This window comes from Mytilus trossulus, chromosome 1, assembly GCF_036588685.1.
Source record: "Mytilus trossulus isolate FHL-02 chromosome 1, PNRI_Mtr1.1.1.hap1, whole genome shotgun sequence".
Lineage (NCBI taxonomy): Eukaryota > Metazoa > Mollusca > Bivalvia > Mytilida > Mytilidae > Mytilus > Mytilus trossulus.
In genome coordinates, this window is record NC_086373.1 from 2,171,477 (window position 1) to 2,199,028 (window position 27,552).

At 31.1% G+C, this 27,552-nt stretch overlaps 1 protein-coding gene across 2 annotated transcripts in view; it reads right to left on the bottom strand.

Annotated features, from left to right (window-relative positions):
* The window catches only part of LOC134712178 (receptor-type tyrosine-protein phosphatase epsilon-like), a 141,134-nt gene that overhangs the window by 109,147 nt on the left and 4,435 nt on the right, over positions 1-27,552 (bottom strand). For both annotated transcript variants that reach the window (XM_063573479.1, XM_063573468.1), the window contains exon 3: positions 24,317-24,397. The gene's annotated coding sequence lies outside the window, so the exon portion shown is untranslated. The remainder of the gene's footprint in view (positions 1-24,316; positions 24,398-27,552) is intronic.

The window sequence follows — 27,552 nt, forward strand, 5'->3', positions numbered from 1 at the left end:
TTTGTGTACACAACACAGAATGCACAATTATGTAGTAGCATTTAACCAAATCTTTAAAATAAGCGAAAATGATTCAAACCAAACTTGATACGGATCAAAGAACAACCGTCATTATCTAAACATATAGAAATAAAACAAAATTTGATGTTTTATCAAAAAGCCTTGTATGATTTAAAAGAAATCCTTCTTTATAAGACATAATAATAGCTGTGAATTTGTTTCCTATACTCGAAACTACAAAACAAGTGAATGTGAACTTTAACACAAGTTATTGTCTTGAAAATAGAAAAATGCTTTTTTTTGGACCCTTTTTGCCCCAAGTTTCTCAACACTTATGGAAATTACTTCTATCTAAATCCCTGCCTTCATTTTGTGGTATGGAACCTTGTAGAACAATTTCAGAGAGATCAACACTTTTAAACACATGTCATTGTCTGGAAACTTGAAAATACTTGTTTTTGGTCTATTTTTATCCCTTAAATTCCTGAATATTTGGGGCAATTTCCACCAAACTCAATCCCTGAGCATTCTCTTTGTGATGTGGAATCTTGTGGTACAAATTGTCAGAGAGTTCCTTACACTTACACACAAGTTATTGTACAGAAACTACAAAAAGGCTTATTCTGCCTCTTTTTTGTTTTGCCTATAATTCCTAAACTGTTACTACTATAACCAAACAAAATCAGTCTGAACCTTCCATTTGTGGTTTAGAACCTTCATCTTACATTTCATAGTGATCCAACTAAAGTTATTATAATGAAACCAAATGTGTCTTTGGTTGACGACTACACAATGAAATTATACTAATGCAAATTTGTATTTGTATAAAAACAATGAAAAGACAACAAACAGCACACAGTTACTGTTGAGTTATTGTCACAAGCCACCATAAAAAATAGGTAAATTATATAAAATAAATATATTAACAAAGAGATCTGGTTATTCTATTTAAAAAGTATATCAACAAAGAGATCTGGCTATTCTATTTAATCTAAATACAAATCTTAATAATGATGTTGACGCCACCATAGGGGCTAGAAGAAGCACACTTTTGTCTCCAAAATCTGCAATTATTATTGAAGGCTAGACAACCAAATCAATGCTATCAGTATCAAGCACAAAAGCCTTCAGTTATTTTACAAATCATATTTATATAAATAAGAAAAAAACTTAATGGCAAAATTTGTAAAATACATAAACAAAACTGTAATAAAAGGTCTGAAAGGAAAAATCAAAGATATAAATCATATGTTTTTAAAGCAAACCAGTATAAGAAGATGAAAGATGAAAGAACAAGAGGACAGAAGAACAGAAGTTCAAAGACAAAATGAATCTTATTTGATTTTGTAAAGGGCAAACTCACTGAGTTTCATCTGGGCATAATAATTTCAAGGGGTAAAATTTGCTTTTATTTCTATTGACACACAACTATAATTTCAAAATAGAAATGAGAATTGCTTTGAATTTGAAATCTCTTAAGACATACTATAAATGGAATAAATTATTTCCTCCTAGTTTAAACGATTTGCTAAGATTTTCTTATACAGTCTATGAACTAAGCCCAAGAATTTGCATCAAAATGATGTTGAATAAAAAGTGAACTTATCTCCTGCACCACTTAAAAAACACCATATTTTCAAACTAAACTGTCACATCAATTATATTATGTTAGTTCACAGACACCACATGGCTTCTCTCTCAATTTATAGGTGACAATTGTTGCAAGAAGGGATAAAAATGAAATACACAATACCAATCAAGAAAAGTTTTTTTTTTCATTATAAATATGTGATTTTGATTTTTTCACAAATTAATTTTTTTCAATAAATTGCAAGATTAAAATAATTTAAAAACCATATTTAAAAATAATTAGTTTTCAAATAAATCTTGAAAGGCAGAATACATCAAAGAATATTCCCAAATTTTATTTTTTTTAAATTTAGAAAAAAGGGGGGAGGGTCAACCCCAAATGTGCCTGTGCATTTTCCTAAAACTTTCAAAGTTTTACAATTTTGTGTTTAAAACATCTGTTAGTTAAGTAATATTATCGGTCGCCTTATCAGTATGAAATGACAGATTTATAGCACTACTTAACCATTTTATAATTGAGAGAAGATATGAAATTTTCACTTTCTTGTGCATGGATCTAGGAGTGTATACAGAAAAGAAGATGTCTTAACTCAGTGATAAATTTGAATGTAATGTGAACCTTTATCTTTGATAACTTTTTCCTGTTCATCATTACTGAAATCTACCCTTGCAAAAAAAAAACTTTTGTTTTGTTGTTTCTTTTTTTCAAACAATGGGGAAGTAACCACTTATTTGCTTTTCAATTGCTACACTGTTACTAAATGCTCTCTATAAACACATCTCTTCTGCCCTGCTAATTTTACAAGAATGTCTCAATTTATGGGAAGCCAATAACAACCTAAGCACATTTGACACAAACATTGCTTAATTATGCTAGACTACAATGAGTGGTACAATATAAGAGATTTCTATTAGGAGATATCTTAAACTTTAAGTTTTAGAATCTAGAATTTAAGTTTGGCATAACAAATTTCTGTAAAATAATCTCTAAAAATATCATCTTTTGCAATACTAACATATCCTCGAGAAAAGCTGTTAAATGTAAACAAAATTGGTCTATTTCTGAACTATTTGATATCTCTGTATCTCCCTATAGAACAGATTACATTTCTATCTGTGATTATTTTCATCCCAATCATTTTCAATTAGGATACAAATGATGTTTTTTTGTATTGTGCCAGTGTCTAATGAATGAAAAGTTGGTCATCTGAGTTTGTTATTGACCCATCACAATACATTGTTCTCTGACAAGTGGTGATAACAAACATTGGTCATCTGAGTTTGTTATTGACCCATCACAATACATTGTTCTCTGACAAGTGGTGATAACAAACAACAATACATTGTTCTCTGACAAGTGGTGATAACAAACAACAATACATTGTTCTCTGACAAGTGGTGATAACAAACAACAATACATTGTTCTCTGACAAGTGGTGATAACAAACAACAATACATTGTTCTCTGACAAGTGGTGATAACAAACTATCTGTTTAGATAGAGTATTGATGATAATCACAAGGCCATCAGGGAATACCTAAAGGAAGTTTTTACAGAAATACACTCTTTTAATCTGAGAATCATTTTTTTCTTTTTTCCTAAAGCAACATTAGATGTTGCTTATTAGTTTAACAAGTATGCTTGTCGCACAGTTTATTAGTAATAAAAGTCCTTAAGTGGGCTGATTCCTATTTGAAGCAGCTTAACAGGAAATCTGATTGTACTATAATTCAAACTTGAAAGGAAACAAAATTTCTGGCAAACCAGGTTCATGTTTAGATATTTAAGGTGGTATCTAACACTACAGGGAGATAACTCTGTAAAGTCAGCTAAACGTTTTAATTACGTCGTGTTGTAAAAGAAAGATTCAGCTTCTCATTGATCAAAATTGGTGGTTGTCAAACTGCTATATAACCAGTGTATTTTTCTGATAAAATGGTTGGTTCAAAATTTTTGAAATTTTTATATTTTTGTTAAAGGGTCAAAGTAGTAACTTTGTCAAAATTTTATGAAAATTAAAAGAGCCAAATTAATTTTAGTGAAAGTGTACCACATTAAAAGCACATTTTCAATGACAACAAAAGGGCATGTAACAGTAACCAACTAATGCCTTTATATTTTTTTTAAATGGAATTATTACATTAAAATGAAGCAAAAACTTATGGTATAAAAACTTCTATCATCAAATATAAGAATTAGAAAGCTTTCTTTGGACATAAAGTAAAGAAAAAAGTATATAGATATACCTCAACTATAAGGTCATTAAAATAAAATGAATGTTTGCTAAGATCTAATATACTCAATCTTGTACCATTCTTGCAACAGAAAGTTTAATTTCAACTTACTGTAGATTCATTTTTATTCGTTGGATACCAATTTTTGTGGGTTTCTTGGGTACAGATTAACCACGAAATCAAATGTTCAACGAATTACAAATATCATATAGGCTTTGTATACCACGAAATCAGATATCCATGAAAATGCAAGTTTTCCTCAATCCACAAAAATTAATACCCATGAAAATAAATGAATCCACAGCAATGCATTATTCAAGTGAAACTGCCCGTCCCTCAGGTGACTTTTACTATTCAGGTGAAATAGCCTGTCCCTCAAGTGACTTTTACTTATATTTAGTCAGTTATTGTGATTTCATCCTTACTTTTTAAACCTTATAATTACTAAAGTAAACAATTAACTTTAACCCTAAGAACAAGTTTTTAATTTGTTTTTTAACGCACCAATTCCAACATCTCTTTATAAAAATTTATAAAAAATTGATCACTTGGTTCAAAGTTGTCAAAAGAAGGGATAAATTTGTTAAAGAGCAAAAAATGTATAGCTTTGACATGACAATACTTGTTGATGGAAAACATTGGTTGATTGCATGGAAGTACCAATTCATTATTCAAAAGGTAGGTATATATTGTAGGTCTTTTGGCAGATTTGGTGCATTTCTATAATTTTTTTGTTCAATTTATCTTTTTTCTTCTTATCCTACTCGAATGGTCTCAAAGATGATACTGGCATACTAAACCATGTATTTTTGTTGTGTGAATTTTTTCAAAAAAATTCTGCTTGATTACAAATGTTTTGAAGATTAATTACAAGATTGGATGGGATAACAAATCAATTTCAAATCAGCAACGCCAGGAAATGTCTGGAATTGAAAATGAAGACCTCTGACAAAAGAAATTTGTTGGAAAAGGTGATTTTGACAAATAAACTATCAATTAACTGCATCCTAGATGCCATGCATAAAACTAAAGTGGTCCCCAAAGATTGCAATTGCTAAACTTGAGTGCACATACTGAAAGTATGACGCCTGCTTTACTTATCATGAAAGTATTTTATACAAAACACTAATCGACTAATGCTTTAAGTATTCAGAGACAGATCTACTTACAAAAATTAAACATTGACCAATGGACCATAAATTGAGGTCAAGGTCAAATTAAACATGTTAGACAACATTAGACACCATGTAATCATTCCTTATACTGAATTATAAAGATAAATGTTTGCTTATAGACTTCTTTTCAATTTTTATGTTGAATGGGATCATGAAAGATGATTTCAAAAAAAGAGTTATGCCTTTTTAATAAAATATACTTCTAATGTTTAAAGACCCACATGGTCATATTTGAAAATTTTAATTGCTAAAAATCTAAATGCATCAAAAGTAGTTGTATGATTTTTGATAAAAGTATATAAAGTAACTAAATAAAATAAAATGCTTTGCTGAGTGCAGCCTGATACAACCGCAGTGGTAGCAGTGGTAGAACCCTGAACAGTTGGGGTAAATTTGGTCACAATATTCAATCTTGATACTGTTTGAATTTGGTATAGGTTTTTGTCACAAAATAAATGTGGTCAAAGATCTAACAAACTATTGCACAATACTGTGCAATTACATACTGTGCAATTGAAGAGTTCTTCTCGAAATTGAAATTTGAAAATTTAAAAAAAAAAAAGGAATCCCTTAAAAAATTTGTAAACAAAAAATCCCCCACAAACTTATTGAAACCTCCCTTGGAGCAGTAATCCTAAAACTCAATCTCATCCTTTCCTTTGCAATATAGAACCTTGTAGTGCAATTTCAGAGAGATCCATACACTTAAATACAAGTTATTGTCTGGAAACTAGAAACATTATGCTTCTTTTTGGCCCCTAATTCCTACATATATTAGGCAATTAACCAAAAACTCAATCCCAGACTGCTCTTTATTATATGGAACATTGTGGTACAATTTTAGAGAGATCCATACGATCACAAACAAGTTATTGTCTGGAAACTTAAGAAAAATACTTGTTTTTTCCCCCTTTTTGGCCCTTAATTCCTAAACTTTGGCCCCATAACCCCTAAAATGAATCCACTTCTACTTGTGGTTTTAAACATTGTGGTTCAATTTCAAAGCAATTGAAATACTAATACATAAATTATTATCCTGAAACTAGAAAAATGCTTGTTTTGGGCCCCTTATTCCTAATGTCAAAGGGACGATCATCCCCAAAATCAATCCCAACCTTTTTGTGGCATTGGACCTTCTGAAAAAAAATCATAAAGATCCATTCAATAAAACTAAAGTTATTGTGCGAAAACCAATGTGTTTTGGACGCCGCCGACGACAAATCATACCATTAAACCATTAAACGATCCGAAAATATTTTTGGCTGTCGTATATTGAGAGGAGTTACTAGTTATTGACCTTTTCAATTTAAAATCTGCAAAATCAGCAATATAAAAATTTAAATATCATTGTATCTATAACTCCTACTTTCATCTGTATCATTATGGTTGTTTAAACAAGACTATAGGTATCGGAAACCTTGTGTCTGACTTAGAATAATTAATGTGGCTTCATTCAACACAATTAAGATGTAATTGCTGGTTATGTAAACATATAACCATTAATGATCAATTTTAAATGAATATTGATTTTAATGGACAGTATCAGAATCTACAAGCAATTCAAATACTTTCTTCATTTCAGAAATGATCCAGGTTAATGGCTTTGTCGGGTCAATAAGTCCTAATTACAGTACATCACCAAATATTTGCAAAGTCGTATTTTTTTTCTTTTTAAATAACAGTAATCCCTTAGTCTCAAACACTCATATATGCAGATTAGATTTTGCATCAGGAAAAAACTCTTCTGCACCCTATTTTTAGTCTTTTTCAATAGTCTCTCATATAGTCCTGTCAGGTAAGGTGACTTCAGATTAAACTTGGATCTTCCCCTAAATATATATCTGACCATATATACAAGAAGTACCTCCAAATAGAATAATATAATACCTCTGTCTTCCCTGTTTTTCCTCCAAATAGAAGGAAATAATACCTCTGTCTTCCCTCCAATCAGAATAAAAGAATACCTCTGTCTTCCCTGTTTTTCCTTCAATCAGAATAAAAGATTGTTAACCTCTGACTTCTCTGTATTTTCTTCAATCAGAAGAAAAGATACCATTGTCTTCCACGTTTTTTTTTCAATCAGAATAATATAATACCTCTGTCTTTCCTGTTTTTCCTCTAAATAGAAGGAAAGAATACCTCTGTCTTCCCTCCAATCAGAATAATATAATACCTCTGTCTTTCCTGTTTTTCCTCTAAATAGAAGGAAAGAATACCTCTGTCTTCCTTCCAATCAAAATAAAAGAATACCTCTGAGATCTCTGTCTTCCCTGTTTTTCCTCCAATCAGAATGAAATAATAACTCTGTCTTCCCTTCAATCGGAATAAAAGAAGACCTCTATCTTCCCTGTTTTTCCTCCAATCAAAATAAAAGAATACCTCTATCTTCCCTGTTTTTCCTTCAATCAGAATAAATGAATACCTCTATTTTCCCTGTTTTTCCTCTAATCAGAATAAAAGAATACCTTTTGCTTCCTTGTTTTTCCTCCAATCAGAATAAAAGAATATCTCTATCTTGCCTGTTTTTCCTCCAATCAGAATAAAAGATACCTCTGTCTTGCCTCACTCAGTTTTCCCTCCAATCAGAATAAAAGATACCTCTATCCTCCCTGTTTTTCCTCCAATCAGAATAAAAGAATACCTCTGTTTTCTGTGTTTTTTGGTCCAATCAGAATAAAAGATACCTCTGTTTTCTGTGTTTTTTGGTCCAATCAGAGTGATATTTTTCTAGAAGACTATTCATATATCATTTAGACCTGATTAACACCTGCTGACCTAATGAAGGTAAATCCAGAAAAGTGATGTGGATGCACAAAATTTACAAACTGCTGTTTCATTTTTTTGATAAAAAAACAACAAGTGGTTTCAATTTTAGAAGAATATAGAAAGGTGAAAAATTTAGGAAACTCTGCTTTTCCTTTTTTAATGATTTCCAACCTTAGAAAGATGAGTTTCTCCTGATATGTACAGGCTTTTAAGAGTTATTGGAACAAAGCAAGATTTTTACTTTCCATTGAATCTGCACATTTCAATCTAGATGTAAACACACCATGCTACCAAAATCATAATTCTTTAAAAATGCTTCCAAAATTGTTGCTTTTAAAAAATTACCAATAATATAAATCTAAAAATTTTAAGCAGTAGTTTTTTACATGATAAATACAATTTATAACACAGACAAAATTTCCTAAAAGTTCCATCATTTTCAATAAAACCAAAATAATAGAAAAAATGTTTGCTTTACAAACCTGAATCCTACGGAAGCCATTTTGTACAAATGTGCAGCATCCATTCAATTAAACCAGAATTACACTAATTTAAAATCTGTGATTTTCAACCTGAATTTATCCCACAATTTCATTCTATTAAATGTAATTTACAATGGTATTCAGGGAGAAAAAAGGCAATTTAGCCTGATTATAGTAATCGTTATCATTCAATGCATGTAATCAAATTTAAATTGGATACCAGACACAAAAAAAGAACAAAATTCAACAAGAATATCCTTCAAATGGTCATTAACCCGTTCTAAGAGACAAAATATTTACAACTTTTCGTTGAATTATTTTCAATATATTGCAGGTTATTAGAGTTAGATATGTCTTTCAAAGAGTAAACAATTGTCAGGAATCCTTTCTAGATACGACGAATACCATTGGCACTTAGGGCAGTCTAGATTAATCTATTTTATTTCCTAAAGAAGGAAGTAAAATGCACTTTCTATTTACATAAGATGCCAATTTTAGTAAATTTTTCATGAACTTGAATTGGAATTATCTCATGAAGACAAATGTTAATGAAGGAATAAACATTTAGTGTCTGCTACTTTTATCTCTTTTCAAAAAAAGATCCAAAGATCATATTAACAAGAGTGCACATGCTGAAATGTCTCGCCTTGTTTACTTATCATTGATATTATGTTGATAGACCTAAATATAAAGCTTTATTACAACTGTCACATAAACTTAACATTGACCAAAGAAAACGAAACAATGATCAATGAACCATGAAAATAAGGTCAAGGTCAGATGAACCATGCCAGGCAGACACGTACAGTTAATAATTCTTCAATACAACAAATATAGTTGACTTATTGCTAATAAATTAAGAAAAACAGACCAAAACACAAACACTTTACACTTAGCAATGGACCGTAAAAATGAGGTCAAGGTCAAATAAAACCTGCGTAACAGACATATAGATCAAAAAATATTTCCATACACCAAATAAAGTTGACTAATGCATGAAGTATAAGAAAAATAGACCAAAACTCAAAAACTTAACTTTGAGCACTGAACCATGAAAATGAGGTCAAGGTCAGATGACACCTGTCAGCTAGACATGTACACCTTACAATCATTCCATACACCAAATATAGTAGACCTATTGCATATAGTATAAGAAAAATAGACCAAAACACAAAAACTTAACTATAACCACTGAACCATGAAAATGAGGTCAAGGTCAGATGACACCTGCCAGTTGGACATGTACACCTTTAAGTCTTTCCATACACCGCATATACTAGACCTATTGCTTATAGTATCTGAGATATGGACTTGACCACCAAAACTTAACCTTGTTCACTGATCCATGAAATGAGGGCGAGGTCAAGTGAAATGTAGTTATCCAATTACTTATAATAAGAGAATTTAACATTACAAATTTTTTTATTTTTTTTCAAGTAGTCACTGAACCATGAAAATGAGGTCAAGGACATTGGACATGTGACTGATGGAAAGTTCGTAACATGAGGCATCTATATACAAAGTATAAAGCATACAGGTCTTCTACCTTCTAAAATATAAAGCTTTTAAGAAGTTAACTAACGCTGACGCCGTAGCCGCCGCCACCAGATCACTATCCCTATGTCGAGCTTCCTGCAACAAAAGTTGCAGGCTCGACAAAAATAAAAATTTTAATTTCAGGTTTCCTTTCTAAATAAAATAAAGCCAATCAGAAGACAGAAAGCCTCTAGCGTTGTTCTATCTGTATTAATACTTCTAATATACAGATTTTTTGTCTATATCAGATATTGTCAAATTGGCCACTTCAATAGTACATGTATTCATTTTACTATAAAATTCAATTTTCATAAAGTTATTCCCTATCTTGGAATGAAATACTGATCTTTCGTTAAAATGTAGTGTGTATGGGTGTTTGATCTTTGGTGTTTGGTCATTTTGGTGTGGTCTGTTGCCTGGTCTGTCCAATACATACTGGTGATTCCAATTATCCGGTTATATCAATTATTAAAGAAAGCCCAATTTATACTGTGACTTATGGACAACTCCAACTAACTGTACAGGAAATTGTGGATTAAACATTATACCGTGGCTTCATTATTATTCATGGAATACCAATTTTCATCAGTTTTGAAGTTAAATTTAGTGAACTTCACATTTTAGAGTTCAATAAGTGAAAAAAGGTAACAACGAAAATAAATACATCTACAGTATTTTTTTTATTTAAACCTACATGGATGGAGAGTTGTCTCATTGGCACTCACACCACATCTTCCTATATCTATATACTATAAATCACAAAGTTAAAAATTGTTGATTCAGCATTTACCATCATAGATACAGTAAACAGCACTTCTAAGTATTGTTTCCATGACATTCCTTGCATACAAGACAAAATTGTCAGCAGAACGCATTCAATATAATGAAATAATACTTTATGCACAAACAAATAACTCAAGCCTTCCATTTAAATGGTAATTTTAAGCACCTTCAAATGAAATCTGAAATCAGTATTACTTAATGCTTAATAAATTTTATTTCTGGAACAATTAATTCTGTCCACCTAGGAAGTTATTACCATCAATATCATTAAAGGAAATTACATTATCTCCCCTTATTAAGATTACGAAGACGTAAATTGTCATGTTCCGAGAAGTCTCAATAGCAATGATCCAAATGAAAATTGAATTATTTCTTCCTGTCAATTTGAAAAACCATTAATCCACGGAATCTGAATTGTTTCAAGGCTAACACTAATATCTTCCGTATATAATACAGATATATCCCAGAATATCAAGATAGAGTTTTGTTTAATTCAGGTTACAAGAAAGGTTTGTTTATAATTACAGAGATACGCTAAGCGATAGAAAATATCGGGACTGATTTAATTAAATTGATTGGAAAATAACTAATACATAATACTACTCCCAGTAAAAATAAAATTCTGTCAACTTAAACTGCACCAAGAATGGAAATGTATTTAGGTTACAATAATTTCTACCGTTGTTATTTACGATTCTAGTTTTTATCAATTTGATTACATTGTTTAGCTATTTTATTGAAATTGAGAAGATCAACAAGCAGAAACTGACATTTCCTTCATCATTGGATTCTCCTATAATGAATACATAAATATTCAGCTACAATAGCTTTAACTGCTAATGTTTAAATCAAGGTCAGTCTCAATTTATCATCATGTCAGTTCTTATTAAATGGGGTCAAACTATCAGAATATCGAACTAACAAAGAGTATTCATACCAAATGTAACTGTCATTCTGCATACAAATCTTTTTAACTTCCGGCTTTTTTCTAATTGCATTACAATTGATTGATTGTTTTTTACTATCTTTCAAAATCAAAATATTTAAAGCATGTTTTGAACAAAAACCAATAAAATAAAAAAACTATATAAAATGAATTAGTTAAGTTCTGAAAAGTCTGTGTACTATAAAGAGAATATCAGAAACTAATTGTGCCTAAAAATAAGTGTGTTTTGTATTATAAATTTTATCTCACTTTGCATAGCAACCAACTGAAACCTCTTTAAGTGTTTGTGGGAATAATTTTGATGGTTCTTCTCTAATATGGAGCATCATCAAATTATTCTATTCATTTCAATGAGAAATTTATTTCAATACAGCTAAGGGGTCTCATTGGGGGGTTCTGATACCAGATCCCGCTTACTGTTTTGTCAGATTCCCTTATCCCGCTACGTACATATGTAAGCAATTCTCATTTTTTTGTAATTTCACGGTTCCTGCAAGACCTCATTTCCCGTTTTCACGCCACAATAATTTGACTTTCACGTGTCACGCTTACAAAAAAATCTGCAATCCGTGTTACGCTTAGACCCCAATGAAACCCACAGCTAATTACAGACCCTACCTTCTTGGGGGGAGATATGGTATCCATAGATATTTTGCTTCATTAACGTACTGGTTCTCAGATATTATCTCTTAGACTGGTTCTCAGATATTATCTCTTAAGATTGGTTCTCAGATATTATCTCTTAGATTGGTTCTCAGATATTATCTCTTAGACTGGTTCTCAGATATTATCTCTTAGATTGGTTCTCAGATATTATCTCTTAGATTGGTTCTCAGATATGATCTCTTAGATTGGTTCTCAGATATTATCTCTTAGATTGGTTCTCAGATATTATCTCTTAGATTGGTTCTCAGATATGATCTCTTAGACTGGTTCTCAGATATTATCTCTTAGATTGGTTCTCAGATATTATCTCTTAGACTGGTTCTCATATATTATCTCTTAGACTGGTTCTCAGATATTATCTCTTAGATTGGTTCTCAGATATTATCTCTTAGATTGGTTCTCAGATATTATCTCTTAGACTGGTTCTCAGATATTATCTCTTAGACTGGTTCTCAGATATGATCTCTTAGATTGGTTCTCAGATATTATCTCTTAGACTGGTTCTCAGATATTATCTCTTAGACTGGTTCTCAGATATTATCTCTTAGATTGGTTCTCAGATATTATCTCTTAGACTGGTTCTCAGATATTATCTCTTAGACTGGTTCTCAGATATGATCTCTTAGATTGGTTCTCAGATATTATCTCTTAGACTGGTTCTCAGATATTATCTCTAAGACTGGTTCTCAGATATTATCTCTTAGATTGGTTCTCAGATATGATCTCTTAGATTGGTTCTCAGATATGATCTCTTAGATTGGTTCTCAGATATTATCTCTTAGACTGGTTCTCAGATATTATCTCTTAGACTGGTTCTCAGATATTATCTCTTAGATTGGTTCTCAGATATTATCTCTTAGACTGGTTCTCAGATATTATCTCTTAGACTGGTTCTCAGATATTATCTCTTAGACTGGTTCTCAGATCTCTTAGATTGGTTCTCAGATATTATCTCTTAGATTGGTTCTCAGATATTATCTCTTAGATTGGTTCTCAGATATTATCTCTTAGACTGGTTCTCAGATATTATCTCTTAGACTGGTTCTCAGATATTATCTCTTAGACTGGTTCTCAGATATTATCTCTTAGACTGGTTCTCAGATATTATCTCTTAGATTGGTTCTCAGATATTATCTCTTAGATTGGTTCTCAGATATTATCTCTTAGACTGGTTCTCAGATATGATCTCTTAGATTGGTTCTCAGATATTATCTCTTAGATTGGTTCTCAGATATGATCTCTTAGACTGGTTCTCAGATATGATCTCTTAGATTGGTTCTCAGATATTATCTCTTAGATTGGTTGGTTCTCAGATATGATCTCTTAGATTGGTTCTCAGATATGATCTCTTAGATTGGTTCTCAGATATGATCTCTTAGATTGGTTCTCAGATATGATCTCTTAGATTGGTTCTCAGATATGATCTCTTAGATTGGTTCTCAGATATGATCTCTTAGATTGGTTCTCAGATATGATCTCTTAGATTGGTTCTCAGATATGATCTCTTAGATTGGTTCTCAGATATTATCTCTTAGACTGGTTCTCAGATATTATCTCTTAGACTGGTTCTCAGATATGATCTCTTAGATTGGTTCTCAGATATGATCTCTTAGACTGGTTCTCAGATATGATCTCTTAGACTGGTTCTCAGATATTATCTCTTAGATTGGTTCTCAGATATTATCTCTTAGACTGGTTCTCAGATATTATCTCTTAGACTGGTTCTCAGATATTATCTCTTAGACTGGTTCTCAGATATTATCTCTTAGACTGGTTCTCAGATATTATCTCTTAGACTGGTTCTCAGATATTATCTCTTAGATTGGTTCTCAGATATTATCTCTTAGACTGGTTCTCAGATATTATCTCTTAGATTGGTTCTCAGATATTATCTCTTAGACTGGTTCTCAGATATTATCTCTTAGATTGGTTCTCAGATATTATCTCTTAGATTGGTTCTCAGATATTATCTCTTAGATTGGTTCTCAGATATTATCTCTTAGACTGGTTCTCAGATATTATCTCTTAGACTGGTTCTCAGATATTATCTCTTAGACTGGTTCTCAGATATTATCTCTTAGACTAGTTCTCAGATATTATCTCTTAGATTGGTTCTCAGATATGATCTCTTAGATTGGTTCTCAGATATGATCTCTTAGATTGGTTCTCAGATATGATCTCTTAGATTGGTTCTCAGATATGATCTCTTAGATTGGTTCTCAGATATGATCTCTTAGATTGGTTCTCAGATATGATCTCTTAGACTGGTTCTCAGATATTATCTCTTAGATTGGTTCTCAGATATTATCTCTTAGATTGGTTCTCAGATATTATCTCTTAGACTGGTTCTCAGATATTATCTCTTAGATTGGTTCTCAGATATTATCTCTTAGATTGGTTCTCAGATATTATCTCTTAGACTGGTTCTCAGATATTATCTCTTAGATTGGTTCTCAGATATGATCTCTTAGACTGGTTCTCAGATATGATCTCTTAGATTGGTTCTCAGATATTATCTCTTAGATTGGTTCTCAGATATTATCTCTTAGACTGGTTCTCAGATATTATCTCTTAGACTGGTTCTCAGATATTATCTCTTAGACTGGTTCTCAGATATTATCTCTTAGACTGGTTCTCAGATATGATCTCTTAGATTGGTTCTCAGATATGATCTTCAGATATGATCTCTTAGACTGGTTCTCAGATATGATCTCTTAGATTGGTTCTCATATATTATCTCTTAGATTGGTTCTCAGATATTATCTCTTAGATTGGTTCTCAGATATTATCTCTTAGATTGGTTCTCAGATATTATCTCTTAGACTGGTTCTCAGATATGATCTCTTAGATTGGTTCTCAGATATGATCTCTTAGATTGGTTCTCAGATATTATCTCTTAGACTGGTTCTCAGATATTATCTCTTAGACTGGTTCTCAGATATTATCTCTTAGATTGGTTCTCAGATATTATCTCTTAGACTGGTTCTCAGATATTATCTCTTAGACTGGTTCTCAGATATTATCTCTTAGATTGGTTCTCAGATATTATCTCTTAGACTGGTTCTCAGATATTATCTCTTAGACTGGTTCTCAGATATGATCTCTTAGTCTGGTTCTCAGATATGATCTCTTAGATTGGTTCTCAGATATTATCTCTTAGATTGGTTCTCAGATATTATCTCTTAGATTGGTTCTCAGATATTATCTCTTAGACTGGTTCTCAGATATTATCTCTTAGACTGGTTCTCAGATATTATCTCTTAGATTGGTTCTCATATATTATCTCTTAGACTGGTTCTCAGATATTATCTCTTAGACTGGTTCTCAGATATTATCTCTTAGATTGGATCTCAGATATTATCTCTTAGATTGGTTCTCAGATATTATCTCTTAGATTGGTTCTCAGATATGATCTCTTAGATTGGTTCTCAGATATGATCTCTTAGACTGGTTCTCAGATATGATCTCTTAGACTGGTTCTCAGATATTATCTCTTAGATTGGTTCTCAGATATTATCTCTTAGATTGGTTCTCAGATATGATCTCTAGTTTTATCTCAGAGAAACATAATTTTGGAATGTTACCATTATGGAAAGCAACAAAATTGGATTCTGAGTAAGTCATCCAAACGTGAAGGAAGGGGTAGTACAGAATTTCAGTATAAATTTAAACTCTTAAGTTTGAGGCATATATAGTTATCAAAGGTACCAGGATTATAATTTAGTATGCCAGATGCATGTTTTCATCTACATCAGTGAAGATCAATAGAGCCAAACAAGTACAAAGTTGAAGAGCATTGAGGATCCAAAATTCCAAAAAGTTGTGCCAAATATGGCTAAGGTAATCTATGCCTGGGATAAGAAAATCCTTAGTTTTTCGAAAAATTCAAAGTTTTAATAACAGGAAATTTATAAAAATGACCACATTATTGATATTCATGTCAACACCGAAGTGTTGACTACTTGGCTGGTGATACCCTCGGGGACAAAACGTCTAACAGCAGTGGCATCTACCCAGTGGTGTAAATAGTTATCAAAGGTACCAGGATGTTGAAAATATGCAGCACAACACAGGCCTGTGTTTTGACCATGAATAAAAAATAGTCACTGCATAACAGCTTTCCATTTTAGGATATCATTTTTAAGAAACTTTATAGTAAAAGTGGCACAGTTTTAGTTGTAAAGGGAGTTCCTATTGGAAATTGCATGTCCTATATATATGAAAAGAGCAAACTATAATTACAGCATTACATTGCTTGTAAGTTTTTTACTCATTCTGCTAATGTGTTGGCAATTGGCAACCAGCAAGTTTCAATTAAATTTTGTTGAATTTAGCAATAAAAGATATAAGCTTAAAAGAGCCTAATGTTATTTCATGATATCAAAACATATATCATTCTCAATAGGCATGAAACCAAGTGCAACCAACAATTATAACAATAGTTTTGATATGACCTTCAAAAAGGGATTATACAGAAATTCTCAAATTTAAAAATAAATCTACTACACCAGTATACCACAGGGTATACATGCACCTATAAAGTCACCTAGCTTAACTACAGCAATTTAATGCCTCAGTTTCTGTCAATCCTTTTCACTTTATCCTGTTTGTAATTACTACACAGGGGCGGATCCAGCCAATTTAAAAAGGGGGGATTCCTAACCCAGGACAAAGGGGGGGGGGGGGGGGAGGGGGTGCCAACTAAATGTCCCCATTCAAATGCATTGATCGTCCAAAAAAAAAGGGGGTTCCAACCCCCCGGAACCCCCCTCTGGATCCGAGCCTGCTACACTAACTTCTCTTTGTTTCCGATCTCTCTCATTTGTAATTGATTACATGTATAAATATGCATTGTGTCTAAGTAAGAAAAAAAACTTATTGCAACATTACATAATATTTATTACCTTGAAACACAACATGGTTAAATGAAAATTATTGATTTCTCTTTTTTTTTCTTTTTTTTCATTAGAAAATACGAGTATACATATTTTACTATAGAGGTTACATAGTAATCAAATAAATCTTGATGACAATGTAATGAGTTTAAAATAATGCTCATACAGTAGATCAACTAGAATTTTTTTTGTCTTTTTCAACATCTTTCTTCTATAAGGTTACTTTCTGAATTTTATGCTTGTATAAAAAAAACATATTCCAATCACACAATGATTTACACAAATTAGGTCAATACAAGCAAAAGCAACAAAAATCTTTCTGCTGAAAAAAGTATGTTACAAAAACACGTAAAATAGGTTTGTTGTTTATCGTACTTATAAAATTTGCTCCAAATCTGTAACTAGATTATTGCACAAGATGCCAGGCTTCAGACAAGTATTCCTTAGAGTATAATTGTATAATCATTTCAAAGTATGGGAACAGAATGAATAGATGTGCATTAACTCAATCCTGACACAAGAGGCTGACAGAGGAAATGTAACAGCCTTCAAAATTGCTTATTCTGCTTAAATCTTTGGTGGAATAAAATTATGGAATAATAAATACATTAATAATCGTAGTGAATTAAAAGTTGTATTTAAGGGATTATATATTCAAAAGTCAATCAAAAGTCCAAAGTTTGTCCATACTGTGAATTATTTCCTTTTGTTGGTACCAAAATTTGTGGATTGAGAAAAAAATATCTATTATTCTTTGATATTTGACTTCTTGGTTTTTCCAAAGTCTGCATATATTCCTGCAGAGCCTTTGTTATAATAGATTATTATGATCATCTCAATGTGTTTGGTCTCGCTTGACCCAGTTTGGCGAAAGTGAGAAAAGCAAATCCAGTTGAGATGAACAATGATAAACTGTTTATCGCTATTTTACCTATGGAGACGTTGCTAATTTTATTAATTTCATTAACAACAGCGCATGCTACCTTAGTTTCTAACGATAATTTTTCAAATCACTCTACTGTGCTGAGAACGAAATTTAACAGTCTGTAAGATCAAAGGTAAATTTCGTCAAGTAGCAATAATTATTTTAACATTTAAATTTGTTTTCCCTTGAAATCTACAAAATTTGATATCTCACATATTATAATAAACCCAAAGTAAATAAAATTGTCCAAATGTAAAAGATCAATCATACACCAATTTTCACTGGTTTAATTTTACAGAATGCAATAACCAAGTCCAAAAATTTAGGTAAGATCCCAAAAAACTTATCAATCCTTTAAATAGACTTGTTCTAAAAGATTGTAAATGAATCTTTGAATATTATTTTTATTGGTATAAATATTGATTTTGTATCAGAAAATTAAAACCATAAAACCATAATTAATACAATGTATTACGCTTATAATTTTCATGGTACCAGTACTACAATCTGTCAATACCTCGAGGTCAATACAGTATAGTTTGGCATTGCACAAGGTCATAATTTTCTCTGACTGTTAATAACGTCTTTACAATATTCCATTGGATGTGTACTTGATTGATATTTGAGTCTTATAGATACATAATTTTTTTCATTAGTTGATTTTTGCTTTGAACTAGCTGTCTGTAACTGCAAGTACTCTCAGATCTGTACTAAGTGTCTTTTTTTTTTTTGGGGGGGGGGGGGGGGGGGGATGTACAAAAGTACCCTTCACCTCCACTCTATATTATGGTAGATGTAGATTTATTGTTTTACCTATCGTAAAAAGTATATCCTATAATATTTTCCCTTTGGAATTCATGAAACAAAGATGTATTTCTATTTGTATCCATTCTTTTTCCCAGTTAGATAACTGTTATTAGGTTAAAGGTTTATTGGCCGAACTGAATCAAATGTAAGTCAGCTGAAATGATGACATACATAAGATCCATCACTGTAAGTGACAATATACAATTATTTATACATCCACTCAGCATGAATCAAGACTTATGGAAGCATTTGAGATATCTATCATTTCTGTTTAATTACACTAAAACAGACAGGAAGGCTGACTAGTATATACCAAATTAAGTCAAATATTAACCTATAATGGTTTACTTTTATAAATTGTTATTTGGATGGAGAGTTGTTTCATTGGCACTCATAATAATATATCACATCTTCTTATATTCTAAGGATAGACAGAAAAAAATCACTATTTTGTAGATTTTACACCAATATTCTGGCAAAACAGCCACCATCATTGTGGCCCTTCACTTGATTTATTTAAGTACCCAGATTTATTTGTTTTTGTGTAATAGCATACACGGTAACTCAGAAGGATAACAAGTTTCTAAATCATTGAGAAATTAGCATATTTTTTTTTATTCTTTGTATTAATCTGATGGGTTAAGCCCTATTCAACTAATTTAAAAAAAAAAATCTTATGTTGTGCTGTAACACCACAGTTCCAGGTTAGGGGATGTTGAGTGTTTATAATCATGTTTAACTTTGCCACAATCTTTATGTACCTGTTCCCAACTTTGGTTCATAGTGTCTCATTGGCAATCATACCACCTCTCCTTATTTTTTTTATAAAATTTTTAATTGATTCTTGGTAATGCTCAGATCTGAAATCTATTTTGAAGTCTTTAACTTTTATTATAACTGCCATGTTGCGGGTATGGGTTCTGTATATGGGTATTGCTAAGATGAGGGCCCTCATGGGGTTTTTGATTATGTGATTACTTGGCCGTTTTTTTAATGATTATTTGATTATTAAGCCAAATATTTCATGATTATTTGATTACCTAGGACTGTATTTTTAGTTTATGATTATTTGATTACTAAAGATAAGCAAATATTTAATGATTATGTGATTATATTGGCAAAAAAATGGTGATTATGTGATTACTAGGACCCCCCCCCATGAGGGGCCTCTAAGATCTGAAATCTATTTTGAAGTCTTTAACTTTTATTATAACTGCCATGTTGTGGATATGGGTTCTGCATTATCAATTACAAAAAAGATTCTGAAAACAGCAACCAGGGTAACTACGCTTTTAAAGTTGATGTTTTTGAAAATGGATACCCTTTACAGCTTTAATTCCAGCATGGTTATATTTTCTTTTCTTAAAATAAAACGTGCTCAGAGTCCATTCTGATAGTACCCAAGATAACAGTTAAACCAGTGTAGCTTTATTCTATTTATAGTATCGCAGGCATGACCCTTGTTTTAGCAAGAATAAATTGACAAAAAAGTTTTAATATAAGGACATCTGCAGAGGATCCTTTAAGTAATATTTGATGTCACAGCTGTATCCCGATTAAGTGTTTATAATTTTTGTAATATAAGATCACAAGCAGCAAGAATAGCTTACATAACCTTTTGGGAGTAATGAGCTCATAAAACAAAAAGTTCTGACTATAAAATGTAATGGCAAAACTATAACTAATCCTATCTGACCTTTTGGTGAACATCTATTGTATAATGTCAGGTATATGTCTAGCTATAAAACATCTCTGACATTCTCTATAGTATACATTCTTTAGAGTATTATGACTAGATAACATTTGTCTTTTCTTTTTCTCAAATACCAAAGTGTCTAAAAAAAATAATTAAAAATATATATACATCTATATTAGCATCCAAATAGAGTATATGACCAATAGTTCACAACACAACCACTTACCTTCCGTACTCTATGTCTGCATATTAGAGCTTAAATCCGTCATTAATAAATATTTACAAAATATGTCCATTTACTGACAATGTACCTCAAAGGTATACGTTACAAGTTACATTGATATCGTATTTGAAAAAATAAACCAATACAAGAGATATTTCGATAGTCGGAATGATTAGAGTAAAATCTGTGATCAGAATCATCAGTCTCAGCGTTTATCAAATCATTATTCTAGCCACGGGGGAACACACAAAAGAAATAATACCACAGGCTTTTGTCAATGTTATTAATTGCAGTAAAATTCCAGTTAATGGTAAGAGTCCAAATCGTTTTGTCTGTTTCAACAGTATCTTTTAAATTGGAACTTGAAATCAATAAATGACACCCACTTTACCACATGTGACAATAATTCACATTAAACTTGTCAATTTTTACCAAACATTTACAAAGAGCCATTGATATAGCAGCTTAATTAATTAAGACTACAACAGTAACCCATAAAAATTAAAATGTCTAAGGTTAAATGACCTTCTTAAGAGATGAACAAATCGGAAAGAGTGACAGAATAATTACTCTACTAGTTTTATTTCTTTTACTTCCTGCTTTTTTTAAGGACAAACTGCAGTAATTATTTATATGTTTTATTCTTTAAACTTGAGGTGGTAACCAACACTTTCACTAAAATTAATTTGGCTCATTTAATTTTCATAAAATTTTAACAAAAATTAAAAAAAAATCTAAAAATTTTGAACCAACTGTTTTGTCAGAAAATTTACACTGGTTACATAGCAGTTTGACAAACACCAATTTTTATCATTGAGAAGCTTAATATTCCTTTTACAACACAACGTAATTGAAATGTTTAGCTAACTTTAGAGTTATCTCCCTGTAGTGTTAGGTACCACCTTAATACAATTTTATTTCTTGATATATTGCATTATGTTATGTTTTTGTCTTTTACTACTGATGTTAAAATGTTTTTTTCTGAATGGTCTTAAATAATTATATATAGTGCAACCTGTGTAATATGACAGGCTTGGGGACCAGAAAAAAATGTCGCATTAAGCAGGGTGTCAGAAACCTCAGGTTCTGCAAGATCGATAGGCATATTTTGGGACAATGAAATGTGTGGGTTAAAGCAGGATGTTGGAATACTCAGGGTGTCAGATTAGGCAGGTTGCACTGTATATTGATATGAATAATGTACATTTTTTTCTACTTTAAAGTTTTATCATATCCCACTGATTGAAATATTAAAATACGACTAAGTGCTGACAAAAATACGAATGAGTGCTGACAAAAATTCTTTAATCTTGCTACATATTTTACAGATGTGACAATTCCATGTCAAGAACCACCTCAATGTTATTTTACGAGACGGTGTTTGAGAAAAAATTTCAGCAAAATTGAAAAAAATTGAATGCACATCTTTAAAAGAATATCTACACACTTGACTTTGTAATGGGATGGACATACTAAATACAGCATGAGGAATACTTAATCACAACGTACTTTGAAGGAAAATACAGGTTCCAGTTCTTCCTTGGGTAGAAATAATAATATCTGTATATTAGATAAATAATATTATAAACCCTCATTTCCAAACTCAAATAGATGACATATGCATCATACTTTTTGGCAATTTTGAAACATGTTTCTCAATTAAAAAGCTTTGAAAAAGTTTTCAGTGCTTATTCACATACACAGTTTGTTAAGTATGAAAGTGAATGGCAGATATTTTATCTAGACGGTGAGCTGCTAGCCATTCCAGCTTCCATGTAAGTTCACTTGATAAAATATTTAAAAGTATGAGTAGTATGCTTTAAGGTGGTACCTAACATCTTGAATAAAATTAATTTAGCATGTTTAATTTTCATAGAATTTCAACAAATATTTACTTTAAACCTTTCATAAAATTTCAAAAAACTTGGAACCACACATATTATCAGAAAAAAATCATTGATATCGCAGTTTGACAGCACTAATTTTAATCAATGAGACAATTAATATTTCCATAACATTAGAACGTGATTAAAATGTTAAGCTGATTTTTACAGAGTTGTCTCCCTGTAGTGTTATGTACCACCCCAACTGGACTGACAGAACAGTGCTGTTATTTCTCATTACTATAGTGTGTCTCCTGAGTGTTTACATACTACATGTATAACTATACTTATTATTCTTACTCATATCATCAACGATGCATCGTAAAGCATGTATAACTATACTTATTATTCTTACTCGTATCATCAACGATGCATTGTAAAGCAATCACCAATCAATCTATTGTATCATCAACACCAGGGTAACATTCAGTTACAGCTAAAACAGTCCATATTTATTACCTTCTCAACTGACATCTTAAATCATACTTAGTTTAGACAAAACTTGCTAGACAACTTAAATTTGATCATTTCATAGGTGTATAAAAGTCCATGTTTAATGGTTTTAAGCATGTTAGTTACAAATTTGCACAAAAAATTGACATTTAACATTTCTCATTTCTCACAGAAACAATACATTTGAACTAAATAGATTCAAAATTTAACATTAAAATACAGCAATCATCTTTCTTTTGAAATTTTGAGTTTTTCTTTAGACTAAACTGTTACAATTCATACTTTTAACATTTATCATTATACATGTCTTTCAGCATAGCTAAATCTACTTAAAGAAACACAAAATAGTCACATTATATATCAACAAATGAACTCTCCAAAGGAAACAGTAATATTGACAGAAAGGTCACATGCAACATCCACATAAAGACGACTTTTGAAAACGAAAAATAAAAATGTCACAGGCATCCATTTCTTGCAAAATGTTTAAGCATGAATTTATATGGTCAAACTGTTGGTATAAAGTGGAGAAACAAATTATAAGATAAGCACATATGAAATTATGTTATTCCTCTTTACATAATCTTGCAATGTTGGAGGTTTGTCAATAACTTCTGTATTTATAGGTTTTAAGTCAGGTTTTTATAACACCATTTTACTAGTAACTGTGATGTCATTTTCAATCAGACTTTTTTATAAGCTAAAAATAATGATTGGTCATGGAGCTCCTTTTTCAAGATATTTGGTTTATAAAATATGGCGGGAAAAGGCTGACTACGACTTTTACCTCATATTTGCATTGGTATTGTTTGGGTCTCAAATCAAAAGAAAGAAAATTAAGAATCTGCCTAATTTTGTCAAATGACCTTTTATGTGCTATTAATAAGGGTTATGTTAAAAAATAAATAGGTGTTATAGGGCAAAATATTTTACCTTGCATGGTATGAAAAAACACCAAAGTGTCCAAACATTTGACACTTTTTCCAAAACCTCACCTAAGTGCATCCTTAAGGTAATACCATTTTATTGCATTGGATATATATCTTTTTGAAAAAAGATAATTTTGATCATTGAGAAGCTTTAAAATATTTCCTTAACATTAAAAAGATAAGCTAATTTATACAGAGTTATCTCCCTGTAGTGTTATGAACCACTCTAAGGCTTCTTATAACAACCTTTTGGCTTAATTAAGTACAGCACAAACAATGACTCAAAATATTTTTCCGTTGAATAGAAAACCAAAATAATATGCTTACCTTATAATAGTTTTATGTAGTTTTTCTCATATGACATCACAGTTTACATTTAAACCAACTTTAGGCAGCAACCAACTTGATCTGAAAAAAATAAACTACAATTTATAACAGAAACCCCATGCAATTCTATTTTAAAGGTAACTAATGTTAGTTTCAGGAAATTCTCGTATATTAAACATTACAATGGACCTAATTAATTCATACACAATTCACCAAAAGGTTTTCCTGGAAAAATCGTCAAAATGAACAAAGAATTTCTTTCTTAACATTGCTATAAAGGCCATCTTGTACTTGTCAACTGCTGTGAGCTTCTCTATGTTGAGAAATTGTAATGAAGAACAGCAATAAAAATATTTTTTTTTAAATTTCATACCGATTTAGTGTCTTTTATCATTATATTTTATATACTAAATCCCTCTTTTTCATTAAAATGTTGATCATTAAACTTTTAAGGCTAAAAGTGCACTTTTTGTGCCGCATGCATTGTATTAGCAGTCTTGAACACATTAGTTATTTGATTTCTGTATTTACCTCCGTCAAAATGTCCCCAAAACATGCAATATATATTAGAACTTTTTCTTTTAATTTTGAACAACACAGCCAATCTTACTGAGCTTTAAAGTGATTGATAGTATATTTGTAGAAGTGTCAGATTCGTCTTTTTAATATCAAATCTACATGCTGTTTTTCTCAAACTGTGAAATCAATCTCCGATGAATTGGATGCCGTCAGAAACAATGCAATTGACCTTTGCACTCTGAAAATAAATGAATCTTTTCTTCTATGCTTATACAACTTGAAATGCGGGTTTTGTATTGTGTAAAAGTTAATGCCTTGTAAGAAATATCTAAGAATTGTATTTGTTGTTCTATTGTTTTACACATTAGAAATCATTACTTTTTACATGTGAACAAAAGTATCAAGCTTATTTGTATAAAATAAAATTTCAGAAGATATAAAGATAATAAAAATACAATCTGAAAATTTGATAAAACAGGCACTTACTATAATAGGGAGATACAAGTTTTCTTTACATTTGGGAAAAGGGTAGAATTGACAACAAATTTTAATCTTAAAATAAGATCAAGACTTGAATACGGCTGAATGGATTTCAAATTGATTTGGTAAAATAGGTTATTAAAATTCAGAAATTAAACTACAGCAAAAAAGTGAGAAAACCCTTCCAAGGAAATCTTAAGAGCTGTTTCAAATTCAACAATGTTTTAAAATTCAAATATATATCTGAATAACAACACATTTTCAAATATGGAATGATAATGCAAATATCACTTGATAATAGACTGTAATTTTGCATCCAATTCCATTCTCTATCTAGGGAAAAGAATGTTGCTTAGAAGGTAATATAGGAAACAAGATTATCATTTATGTAATTAGCTACATAGCTTCAAGCTCTTTGACACTGTGCTGATTTCTAAGGAGGACCATCTATGGTCAACACATAAGAAACCAATATCCTACAGACCATTAGTGTTATGGTTCCACAGCTATTATGATACACTTTGTTGCAAGTCTTTCCCTTATGCTGAGGATAAAGGATGAAATATGTAAGTACCTGCAGGGGTGGATCCAGCCATTTGAAAGGGGGGGGGGGTTCCAACTATATTTTCCCATTCAAATGCATTGATGGGTCAAAAATAAGGGGGTTCCAACCCCCAGACCCCCCCCCCTGGATTCACCAATGACCTTAGTAAATTGTCCCCAAAATGTTTTAAAATTTTGGTGCATATAACTTAATCACTGGTCATTTATTTTGATCAAAATAGTCTATTTGGTGGAACATATGACTTTATCCATATGCATAGTCTTTGTAGTAAACATATTTCAGAATCCAAAAACAAAAGTAATTTGTTTAAAAATCTTTTTTTTCAAATTATGTCTAGTTAATTAAAAACAATGAGGGGATGAAAGATCAATCAGCTACAAAGGAATCAGATTATCTGTTTTTTATGTCTGATAAATTATGGTTAATATCCTCTGAAAATCACTTCCTCCTAAATCCAATTAATGATTAGCTTTACATTCTAAAGCATGCAAACATGTCGACTATAAGCCAGCACAATGGTATTGATGTGAATATTTAAATATCAGCAAACACAACGTTTTGGTTCAATAGTTTTTGGTGACTTAAACTGCAAAATTAAATTTTACTATCTCTCATATAGTAGAGATCAAATTTTCAATGAAGTCCCGAGTCCATTCAATGTTTAAGAAAAATTACTAAAACAGAATAATATTCCGCATGTCTTTTTATTATATACTCTTGAGATGGAAATAATCAGAATGTAAAAAAATATCAAAGTCACTGTTGGAATTATTATTTGACACTGTACTATGGAACATTATCTGTATATATTATAAACACCATGTCTCTTTTCACTTTCACCTATCCCTGTTCAGTGAACCCTAAAATCTAGTTAAAACTTTAATTTTTCTTATATTTTCAAAAAGTTCACATCAATATAAGCATGTGTACTAAGTTTCAAGTTAATGTAACCACAATTTTATGTTAAACTACCTCCATGTCAGCTTTTGGGGCACATGGGGCACAGCAGCACCCCTCATTACGGAGCTACATATATGGTTAATACAAAGACTTTTTACTTTTTCTACTCCTTACTTTGCTTAGTTAAGGGCATACGATACAGTTTCGATCCTGTATTTACAAGTTCAGGAAAATTTGCATATAGGCTATTTTTTACCTGACTAAATCAAATATGTAATAAAAAATATACCTTCATGTGCTACTTTTTGAGTAAAATGAGGTCGAAATTTTTGTATATTTGCTCAAAATTCAGATTTGTGGCCGTAATTTCTTTTTCGAAAGAAAGACATAACTTTTTTGTTATAAAAGATAAACACAAATTGGTTTTTGTTTAATAATCGGTAATTTCTGTATTTTAAAAGTATCCTAAAAAAATATGCAATTTTTTTATTCAGAAATAACTTATTTTTATCAAATGTTCATGAATTGAGGAAAAAACGTAATTTTTTACTGCATGTTTATCAAAATTAAAAAAAATCCTCTATTTACAGTTTTATAAAATTTGGGTCACATAATCTCCCTGCAAAATGAAACAAAATGCTGTTTTGAAAAATGGGGGTCCATGAACTCGTTTTCAAATTAAATCACTTTGAATGATAAAAATCAGTCGAAAAATGCATCTTTTCCCGATATGTCACAGTTTGACGTCGCGAAAATAACGTATTACGTTAGC